The following is a 12,553-nucleotide window of genomic DNA, read 5'->3' on the forward strand; positions in this document are numbered from 1 at the left end:
GAGACTTGGTACTTCGACTGCGACAAGACGCCCGAGGGCGCCACAAGCTTACTCCTCCCTGGGAAGGGCCATTCATCATCGCCAAGATTTTGAAGCCCGGGACATACAAGCTGCCCAACGATCGAGGCGAAGTCTACAGCAACGCTTGGAACATCCAACAGCTATGTCGCTTCTACCCTTAAAATGTTTCAAGTCGTTCATGTATCTCGCTTTCTTTCCATGCATAAATAAAGTCTAACCATCAAGGGAGGATCGGCCTTGCCTCAGCAAAAACCAAACCTCCCTCGGGGGCTAGAAGGGGGGAACCCCCTCTGCATCAAAATTTTCCTCGGAAAAGTTTACTACCAAAACGACTTTCATGCTTTTCGACTATATCGATAACGGAATCCTAAAAACGACGAGAGGACACTTAAACGGCAAGGCCGACTGAGCCGAGGGACTCCTACGCCTCCGGGATACGGATACCTCACTCATCACCTTCCGCGAAAAGTAACTCACGCTCGGATAAGTGATTCTGCTACCGACGAACAAGTCCTAACGCACGAAACAAGAGGAAAGAAAAACGCAGCTTTATACTCTGACTCTAAAAATGTTTAGGCCTCAGCGGCCGCAAAAAACATACGCATACTTAAAACAAACTGTTCCTACAGGCTCAGACATCGGCAGGGGGAGGAGCAGCACCCTCGACGTCACTTCCACCCTCTGTAGAATCTGGCCCGGCCTCAGACGGCGACACGGGCGGAAGGATCTCCACCTCAAAGGAGGAAGCCAGCGCCGCGCTTGGGCCCTCGACAGTCGCGTCAAGCCTCTGGACCTCGGCTAAGGCGGCCTCCTCTTCGTCGGGTAAGCAGTACCCCTCGCTGACCCACTCCAGATCCACGTCGTAGTGGGAAGCGAGCACGGCGAAGGCCCGCCTAACGCCGTGGTGCAGCGCCCCGCGGAGTCTGCTGCGCACATGGCCGCCCAAGGCTCGCAGGTGACTCTAGGGGGAGCTACCCGAGGGGACGTCGTCGAGGCCAAAGGCCCGGTAGAAAGCCGAGATAGCCTTAGACATGGCCACGCGGTCGGCCTCCTTCTGCTCGGCCACCTGGGCAAGCGCCTTGCAGTTCTTGACAGACTCGTTAAGAGCTGTCTCGAACCCTGCAGACAGCCGAACAAAATTCTTCAGACATGAGGTGAAGAATGGAGACAAAAACAAGGTCATAAAGCAGACAAAACAGACCTTCGGCCCGGGCGCGCTGTTGTGAGGCCATAGCTTGGGCGTGCCTTTCGACTGCGTCGATAACGGAATCATAAAGACGAGCGAGAGAGACCTTGAACGGCAAGGTCGACCGAGCCGAGGGACTCCTACGCCTCCGGGACACGGATACCTCACTCATCACCTTCCGCGAAAGGTAGCTTACGCTCGGTTAAGTGGTTCTGCTACCGACGGGCAAGTCCTAATGCTCGAAATGATAAAGAAACACGACTTTATACTCGAATACCCAAATGTTCAGGCCTCAGAAGGCACAAAGAATAAACACACATACTTGGGATAACTATGCTACATAGACTTAGACGTCAGCAGTGCCCTTGGTGGTTCTCCCGACCTACGGCAGATGTCTTAGTACTTGAAGCAATTACATTTTTGCTCTCGGGCAAACACCATTACATTCCCTTACAAACGGGACTCCAGCTCCATTCCCACAGGAATGAACTACCTCCACACCAGAGGGGCTGCGAGATAACAAACTCCAAGCGGCTCGCCGGCGACCACTGCACCAGCAGCGACAACGACCTCCGCCTTGGGCGGCTAGACAGTAGCAGCGATTGCCTCAGGGCAAACGCTACTGTGAAAAGGCCCTCGCTCACGTCCCCTTATGAGGGACGAGAACTAGCCATTAAAGCCAAAGAGCCGGAGGTTCGGAACGAAGGTGGCCCTGACGGTCTCGTCGGTGGAGGCAACCGCTTCTGCAGGGGGAAGCCTCACCTATGGCGACCACCACCTCAGCACTGACGATAGCGGCCACCTGCGCGCCAACGCCACACCAGCGAATGGCGGCCGCCCCAATGCGCACCGGCAGGTCCTCACTCCCGTCCTCGCCACAGGAGCGAGGATGAGACTGTCCTAGAACATGAACACCACCCTCACGGCGTACGACGTGTTGTGTGACCCCCCGATGCGGCTGGCGACGCGGGAAGGGCCGTGGACATGGCCGGCCTACGCACGGCGCGACCGTCGCCCGTGCGGTGAACGGACAACCACACCCCGACCGGGCAGCAGGTGGCAGTTCGCCTCCTCCGTAAGGCTGGTGAACGCCCTTCTCCCCCGAATGCTGAAGGAAGAAGCGAGTCGCAGCCCATGCGGAAGGCAGGGCCCCAACTCGGCTCGCCCTCCTCCCCAGCACAGATGATGAACATCCTTGAAGCTGAGGGCAAGGGAGAGGCCACGGCCCGGCTCGCTCTTCCCCACCACGAGGCCTACGGTCATCATCCTGGGTGACCGCCGGCGGGGGACTGCAGCCGGGCTGCATGATGAAAATCCTTGAAGTCGAGCGATGACTGAAGAGCGCCAACCCCTACGAGGTCGCGCTCCTCCAACAGCAGCAAGAAGAAGGCAACACAGGTGCACCCCATCTGGGGGCTCGGAAGGTGGAAAGACGCGATGAATGCGAGGAGTGTGAAGGCATGGCTACTGCACGGGAGATCGATCCCTTTTTAAAGGAGGATCTCCCCACTCGCACCCCAAACGTCACGGGCAAAGTCTCCACCGACGTGCTCCAGGGTTCCCACCCTACGACACGGGGCCTAGGTCCCACACGTCATACGAGCTGACCCAAAACACGAAGAAGGCAAACCCCCGCACGCGAAGCATGTATCCGCCCCGCGGTTATACGCCCTCTCATCCTCGCCGAAACCAGCGGTCGAAAGGGCGGACCACCATGCAAGAAGCGTGCAACCGCGTCGCGGTTGTGCACCCTTTCAGCTTCATTGCAACCGATGGTCCAGCATGGGGGCTAGGTCCCATATGTCATGTAACCGGCGCACCGGTTACTACATGCAAAGAAACCGCACCGCCACTTGCGCCAATGTCGCATCTTCTCGACTGCAGAACCAGTGCAGCGACTCGAGGCAGCCCCGTGCATGACCCAACAGTGCCCATTAAGTGCGACGATCATGGGTCAGTCAGCCGCGGGGATAGACGCGACAGTTGATATGACCAAAAGCGGACTGACAGTAATTGCAGCAACAGACGTGCGGAAGCGGCGGTCCAATCACCTACAGGCTCGCATCCTCTCTTGAAGCGGTAGGGGAGCCCTCTCCCACGGCATAAAGACGACACACCCGTGTTCCGTTCCTTGAACGACTCGCGCACGCGCAGCAGTCGCCCCGCGAATCGCCCGTCCCATCGCAGTAACTCCCTGGCAGGGCAAGCGGCACCTCTGGCAGGCGAAGCGGGCGTCGTTTCATCTCCGTCATGATGACCGCGTCAAAAAAGGTGTGCCACATTATTTAAATTCATATCCTTTTCCTTTTCCTCTCTCTCTCTCTCTCTTGCCACAGGGATCAGAAAAGGGGATATTCCAAAAGGATCCTTCTCAGCAAAGGAAGTGGGCCCCGAGCCCTCCTACTAATCAGGGGTTCGAAGGTAGCGCCCTGTGGGGTTCGGCAACCGCCCCAGAGCACTCGGGCTCCGAGCCCTTTACTGATTAGGGGTTCGAAGGCTGGCCCCTCGGAAGGGTTCGACAGCCGCCCCACAGCACGCGGAGTCAGGGATGACCCTGGGTACGTCTGTTACATGGCTGAGGCTCGGGCTACGCTCCCGAGGTACCCTAGGACATTTCCGAGACCAGCGGGAACAATTTGTAATGGAATCCCACCGGAGGGAGGCATCGAGCCCTCGGACCCTATCAAATGGGTCCAGGTCCAGCAAATCACCTGCAGGTACTTTTGGAGCGCGCCTCTGGGCCACTAGCCGACCCTTATCGAACGGGGCTCGGGCGTCCACTCGGATCACCCGTTAGCAACTCACTGGAAACACCATGTCCGGTGCCCTTCGAGGGTAACATGGTGCTTTCTCCCCCTTCCTCCTTGCGAAAAGGCGACGAAGGGGTGTACAATAAAAGTCGAGACGGTCCTTGATCGTCCTCTCGCTCCGTGCAGAGGCTCGGAGGCTGCTCTCGCACCAGGCTACGGCCAAATTGTCGACCACGTCGACAAACCAACTTAAAAACTTGGAGTCTAACCGTGCACCCGAGCTATGGCCAGGCCGCATGGGGGAACAACAAGGCCGACCGAGGCATCACAAAAAGAATTAAGACCTCAGAGGAGTCAAACCACTCCTCCGAGGCCTCGGGGGCTACACCCGACGGGTGCGCTCGCGCGCACCCATCGGGACAAAATATAACCGAGAAAGGCTGGTCCCCTTGCAAAAAATCTGGCAGAACCTCCAAGCGAGTATCTACACTCCCTTCGAGGCTCGGGGGCTACTATCGAGTACCGTAATTAGGGGTACCCCCAATGCTCCTTAACCTAGCTGGAAAACATCCTCAAAACAGACCGTAAAGACTGATAGGCACGGTTCAAGTCAAGGCCTCGTCTACCAAGGGACACGATCTCATTCGAGCCCAGCCTCGGGCAAGAACAGTAGTCCCGGACGGATCCACGCCTTGCCCGAGGGCCTCCTCAGGCAGTGGGCGCACCCTCGGCTCGCCTGAAGCCAAGCTCGGGCAAACTTTGTCGTGCAGCGACCTCGGCCAAATCGCCTTACCAACCGACCGTATCGCATGCGCATTTAATGCGGGGATCGCCTGACACCTTATCTTGACATGCGCGCCTCAGTCGGCAAGGTCGAATTGACCGCAGACACTTCACCCCTTTACTGATCGTTCTGACAGGAAAACAGCACTATTCACCCCGTTCCGACTACTGTGCCAACCACCAGGGTAAAACCAACGGCAGTAAGTCACGACATTCCCCGAGTTCAGCCTCGGGCGCAACAGGGAGCTCTGCCTCGCCCGACCTCGGGCCTCGGCCTCAGCCTCGGCCTTGGGAGAAGGTCTCCGCCTCGCCCAACCTCGGGCCTCGGCCTTAGCCTCGGCCTCGGGAGGAGTCACAACCTCGCCCGACCTCAGCCTCGGCCTCAGGAGAAGTCTCCGCCTAGCCCGACCTCGGCCTCGGACCGACTACGCCAATGGGGATACATCATTACCCTACCCCTAGCTAGCTGCCTCAGGCTACGAAGGAACAAGACGGGTGTCCCATCTAGATTACTCCGGTAACAGGTAATGATGGTTCCCCACGTGCGTCCATGACGTCGATGGTTCTTAGCTCCCTACGGAAGCAAGGAAACGTCAGCTGGATCCATGCCGCACCACCAGCTGCGCTTGTACAGGGCTCAAGCACTTCTCCGATGGCCACGTTAGCACGTACACAGGGCTCAAGCACTTCTCCGCCGGGCACGTTAGCACATAGCTACACCCCCATTGTACATCTGGACCATCTCCTTGTATCTATAAAAGGGGATGTCCAGGTCCTTCCTGAGGGGGGAGAGGGGCGAGCAGAGGCAGGCAGAGTGGGAGAAACGTAGAGGAGGCTAACTCATACAACTCACCTCAGGGTCGGACCCTCTCTCTCTCTCTCGCGACGCTTGTAACCCCTACTACGAGCACCCCGGTGCAAGATAATATAAGCCTCATCCTCCCTCTTTTATTCCATCTTGCATCAACCCATCTAGGCAGGGACACGCAGCGACAAATTCACTAGTCGGCTGAGGGTCCTCGCGGGTCCGAAATGCCGACACTAACATTATGCATTATCCTGATTATATTGCATGCATTCATCACCATAGGTTAACTGTAGCTGGTGAATCACAATTAAATGCTCCTCATACTGATAAACTTGAACTAAAAGAGGTTGGCAAAAAGCTAAAATCCCACTATTGTCACTATTTCTTGAACCGGGCTATCCCCCTCTCTAACGTTACAATTACAAATGATCTAAGGATCATTACATGTTAGTTAATTTTAAGGTTGTTTATTATTTTGCTTTTTTCATTTTGCATCTCTAACGTATACGGTCTAGTTTGAAAAATAGTGCCATAGCATCATTCCAAAAGGCTTGCAATCAATGCATGCTTGGCTCCACTTTATTCCATGGAATGAATGCATATAATCACAGTTGAGAGAATTGGAGATCGCCAACGAGGTTTGCACCCAGTTCTGGTGATGCACTGTTCTCATATAACTTGGAGATATTCATGCAGTCTATAAGAAATGGCTGAGCTAGAGAAGACATCATTTAATTTTTCTTTCCTGTTTGCACGATGGCTAATACGGAAGGCATCAAAGCGTAATAGAAAATACCAAATGGTGAGATGTTCAGTGATAACTTCTTCTATATAGGAAGAAAAACATACCATCATGGTGCATCAATCTATAAAGATAAACCTGTGATTGAGTTTGAAAAGAAAAAACTGAAGTATGTACACACTGAAAGAAAAACCTCTTAGAACAATCAGGGATTTATATTGAAGGTGATTTATATTGAAGGTGCAGGTCATTAGCGTCGACGACGATGGTTGGATTGCTTCTCGGTCACACACACTTGAGTTGAAAGTGTAGGTCATTAGTCCTGTGAAGCCTTTGCCTTTCCTCTCCAAGGTGCCATCCATTTTGATCAGCATCTGGAGGAGATATGGGGAGGTGGTGTCACCGGTTCAGCTATTTAAGTTGTTGTTTGCTCCTATCATCCATGGGTTACATATTATGTTTTTGTTTCAGGCGACACATGTTGGTAGTTCGATTGAAAACGAAGATTAGGTGCAGCTACAACCAGAGAAGTGCTTGTGCTGTGACAGGGAAATGACCAAATGAATGAGAGGTGGGAGATGAGTCTGACAGTTGTATAACACAAACCTCTACCTTTGCTGGGTATCCGTTTTTGTTTCTTTGTTTAAAGAAAATTGTATGCATTTATTATTAGTACTACTACTGAAGCAGATTTCGGTGCTTATGATTATGATGATTCAGAAATCAATGGAGGCGACCGAGTAGAGCAGCAATGGGACCATGGAATGAACTTTGGCCAAGAAAAAGAAGAGGACAGTCGATAGCAATCTAGGCCTGCAGACGGTTCGGCATTCCTTACACAACAGTTTGGACGGTTGTTGTAGGGACAATAAAGCCAGTATAGGCCGCTCCACATTTCCTCGTTTCTCCCCGCACCCCATCGCTTCCGTGCTAAAAATCAAAAAGGCAAAGTCGAAGCGGCCTCCACCTGCTCCCTCTCCACCAATCCATCGCCAGTGATCAAGTGACAAAGACAGGGGTAGAGGCAAGCCACGGGTACCCTGGTAAGCCTATAAATGGCCTCAAACTTGTTGGCTACGTCGAGGTTGTCATAGATGAGTTTTCATTGCATAGATGGATCATGTAAGGGAAGGGTGACTCGATTGAATTGAACTGAGTTTCATCAGAACAAGCGAGGGAGGAACGGGACGTACCGCCGCGGGTGATGCAGCAGAGGCCGAACTCGAGGATGGTGCGACAGAGGTCGCAACCCAGGCCGGTCTCGTCACCCTCGACGGTTTCGTCGTCCTCGGCGGTGCCCAGCAGCATGATTACGACGACATCCCCACCTACGGCCGCAACCGCCATGTCGCCACCAGCACCATTCCTACATTGACTGTGACGACAGTTTCATCGCCCTCGGTTGTGCCCAGCAGCATGATTATGGCGGCATCCCCACCTACGGTCGCAGCCGCCATATCGCCACCCAGCACCATCCCTGCACCTTCTCTTGGACGCACCACAACCTTCCCCACCGGAAGACCACGCCAGCGGGCGACGAGATTTTGGATCCTCCGCCTATGGCATCTTCTTTATCACCTCTGTAGGTCCCGTTCGACCCAGTTTGGTGTTGGTCGCGGTACTGACGACGACCCACGCGAACGTTGCTGCGGTGGGCAAACATACGGGATCGGACATCATCGCCATCTAGAACTCGAGGGGTGTCTGCCAGGAGCGGATCTACGGGAGGAAGACGCGTTATTTTTAATTTGTCTCCTCACGCCATCTAGAAGCATCGTGTTCCATCGTGAGGCGTCGCCTGCGAGCGGCAGCAGTAGGAAGAAGTTTCATTCGTACAGAGCGTTCGTGTCTCGTTGCTTGCCGATCCAACGGTTGAAAAACTAAAGAGTGACGTGGACACTCTGTCTGTGCCGTTTTACGTCGCGCTCTATTATATAGTAATGTTTCTTATATGTTTATGTATTTAGTAATTTATTAAATAGAATTGAATAAAACAGAGGGACTAACAATTAGCCCTAGAAACCAAACGCTCCAGTCTTATATGGTCAACGGGAGGTAAGTCTGTCATAGATAATTTATGGGTCCATTATAAACATGTCACTGCATCCAGTTTTACAAAAATTGAGTGACATGTATACAATTAATTCATATTTTATAGCTCAGGTTGAATGATCGCATTATATGTTTTAATTAGTTATATAATAATACTCCTTTCGTTTCAAAATAGTAGTTATTTTAGTTTTTGAGTTTTATGTCTATATTCAAATGGATGATAATAAATCTAGACACGTATATAAAACACATATATATCATGCATTGTATGAGTCCATTGATTATCTAAAACAAATTCTTATTTGGAACAGGGGAAGTAATAATTTTAGTTTGTATATCATAGTTGAATATGTGGATTTGAGAAATAGTCGAACTTTATTTTAGTTTTTACCTTTATAAATATTTTAAAAATAGAAAAAATATTAATATTCGAGAAATTGTTTAGGACAATAATATTAATAAAGAATAGAAAAATGACAAAAAAAAAGGAAAGAAGGTTAATAGCCTCGTCTAGACGAACACCGATGCCCCTGCCTCGCTCACGCTATCTCCCTCAGCTATGTTGGTGGTTGCGCGGGAGCTCCGTGGCTTGAGATGAGCCTGCGCCAAATCTGCTACATGTGTCGGGGTGGCAAAGCACGGGAGCTCCACGGCCCGCGTGGAGCCGCGCGTGAGCCCCATGGTCGCGACAGTGGCGCTGGGTGGCCAAGTGGAGCGAACGAGTTGGGTGGCCTACTCGGCTACATGTGGACTGTGGTGCAATGACTGGTGTGGCCCACCTATTGTGCTTCCCCGGTCATCGGGCTTCGAAATCCTCAACGCAAGAAATTATTTCTTCGGTATGGAGGATGGCGTGAGGACGACCATCAACGGCACAGCGAACACCTCCCCCAACAGACATTTTACTAGTATGTATAGAGATTTTGTGGATTTTGTGGTCATGGAATTGTATACATAGACTAAGGGTGAAAACGGGTCGGGTATACCCGCCAGGTACCGGATACGGACAGTGCAAATACCCGTTTGTTCGGATACGTATTCGTGTATTTTAATATTCGGGACGGATACGGGTAGTACCTGGATAGTGCAGCTTCGGATACAGAGCGAGTACTACCCGGTAAATACGCGGATATTCGGTTTGGATACGGGTACCCGGAACTCTGAGTACCAGTTTTTTTCTTTTTTCTGCATACTAATATAGTTATAAAATCATAACTTTTACATATGAAATCGGATGAAGATAAAGTTTATATGAAAATTGTAGAGCTCGAAGAGATCTATAACTTTGTAGTACATCACATTTTTGTTTAAACATATATTTAGGCCAAAATCATTGAAATAATGTCTAAATTTATATCAAAATAATAAACTTTATCATTTTTATGTGGGAACTTAAGATTATCACCATGTGGGAACTTAAGATTATCTTTTTATAAACTATTTATTAATATTGGTAACTTATTTGCAATTTTCGGTAACGCTACAATATTTTTATGAATTTAATTGTATTTGATGATTTTCTACAACAAGAAATTAATAAACACCAAATAGCCTAAAATTCATGAATTATTACGGGGACACAACATATATCCCCGTATAGTTCTCAAAAACATTTGGACTATAAAATCCACAAGATGTTGGTGTTTCTTCCATTCCACTCACACTTATTGTGTGAGTTACACGTGAAATCATTTTATGTATCGAAGTTTCAACATAATCAATATTTCACTTATCATTTTCATGTGGTGACTTAAGGTCATATTTGAATAGAATGTTTATTTGTTTTGGTAAGCTTTATACAATTTTGGGTCAAAACTAGTGTATTTTATAAATTTTAATTATATTTTGATGATTTTACTCAGAAATCCATGAAAATATACGAAGGTACAACATATGGCCACATATAGTCATAAAAAATAATGGGACCATAAAATCCACAGGATGTCAACATTTCTTTTATTTTATTTCCACTTATTGCGTGAGTTACACGTGAAATCACTCTAAGTATCTAAGTTTCAACATAATCAATACTTCACTTTACCATTTTTTAAGTGGGAACTTGATATTATCTTCTATTAAATATTTATTAGTATTGATAATTTACTTGCAATTTCGTGGCCGAACAAGAATATTTTATGATAACCAATTAATGCATTATTCGACAAGTATCTGATATCCGATCAAACAATATCCGTATCCGTCATTTATCCGTCCGGATAAATATCCGGTCCCTGTATCCGTATCTGTCCTGTTTCTAACTATCCGTATCCGATCTCAAATCCGTTTTAAATACATTAGGGTAGGATACATGATGAGCTACTATGCGTCCGTATCCGCCCATTTTCACCCATAACATAGGCAGTGATATTGGCTTAAAGCAAATAAACAAATTCTTTTAGATGACTAGGTATGTGCCAGTGCGTTGTGACGGTATACAAATTATTTGATAAATATTACTGCATAATGATTACATAAAAATAAACAATATATATGTCAACTCTAGGAGCATCTCCAACAGCTCTTTATATTTAGCCTCTTGAAACTCCAAATCGAGATCTCCTTGAAACAGTCGAGATCTAAACACTATATATATCTCAACAGTTTACCCTAAATCCTAACAAACTCTTCCATGCCGCCAACTGCCTCCTCGTGATTACGGTCGCAGTGCCTTTCTCAGCATGTGCTCTCGTCAACAATCCTTGAAAACAATTTTTTCTCTCTCTCGTTAACGATCCTATTTCTCTCACATATGTCCGACCCAAAGTTTCATTGTACGTGTGTGCGCATTCAAAATTAACCCTACAATAAAATACCAAAGAACTGTGTAATAAAATAACTTATTTTGTTGGGTCATGATTGATGCCTAGCGACAGGAGTCTGGTAATCTCCTCCTCTAGACTTGTACGATGTTGCTCTGCTCATGCTTGCTACAGTTCTCATCTTTGGAAATTGGGGTTGTAGCTTCAGAAAATTTGGTTACACTTCCTACACTATATTTTCAGTACGTCTAAATAATAGCTTTGATCTTATTTACCCACTCAACCTTATCAGCCACACAATGTGCACTCTGTTTGTTTTCAGAATGTACAAGCTTTTTTCCCAAACTCAATCGAATAGGATGACAAAACCAGTATATGATGACAAAACCATCATACCATGTTTAGAAATCAACACGAACTTTGTGACTAAAGTAGTTAGCTCACTTATCAAAAGAAACATGCATCTGTTGGGGGCCTTCGGCTTCCGAAGGTCCTCAAAAACATGATTTAACAGTGTTTCTAGAGTATAATGTGTGAACAGGTATCTTCGGACTCGTATTAGAGAGGGAGAAGCTCAAAAGATACGAAGGTTGACACAGCGCCGAAGCTGTGAAGCAGGAAAGCTTTGGCATGTTCGCAGAAAAGGGAACCGACTTGAAGATGAAAAGGCCATTTAGACCTCGATAGATTACTATAGAATTACCACCAAATGTAAAGGGCATGTATGTAATTTTGTATGGGTTGTACCCCGTGCCTATAAATAGGTGAACAGTACCCCCGTACTGTTCACGCTGATTTGGTGTTCACTTTTGCGTCACGCTTGTACTTTCATTTCCTTCAAATTGGAGCATTTGAGAACAAGTCCCCAACATTGGCGCCCACCTCCGGTGAACTCACTTCCACTCTTTGAAGTTTTTTATCTTCGGCGATCATAAACCTTCGTTATGGCGCCGAAGAAAGCTTCAGCACCTGGGACTGCAGCTCTACAACCGCTGGACCACAATCAGGAGACAGTCTCTCTTCGGGAGGCCCGAAGCCAGAAAAGGAAGGCTGTTAGCCCGTCACCACTAGAGGACGAGTTAGATCAAGAAATCAGAGATATGGAGATGCTTCATCAACAAGTGCAGAGGAAGAAAGAAAAGATGGCCAAGCTAGCTGAACTACAGAGGCAGATAGACGAAGCCTCTGAAGAAGTTCGTCACCTTGCTCAGGATGAGCAACACCGAAGGCCTCAGCACCAAGACCTTCATCAGGAGGGTTTTCCCAACGGAGATGACTGGTATGACAATTTCCATCATGGGAATTTTGTTTTTGACGATGCTTCTCCTCTGTCCGCTGAGCTGCAGGCTACACCTTGGCCTCCGTCTTACAAGCCTCCTCAGCTTCCCGTATTCGATGGCCACTCAGACCCGAAGCAGTTTTTGATGAGCTACGAGGCAACAGTATCTTCCT

Source organism: Zea mays, chromosome 5 (genome assembly GCF_902167145.1).
Source record: "Zea mays cultivar B73 chromosome 5, Zm-B73-REFERENCE-NAM-5.0, whole genome shotgun sequence".
NCBI lineage: Eukaryota > Viridiplantae > Streptophyta > Magnoliopsida > Poales > Poaceae > Zea > Zea mays.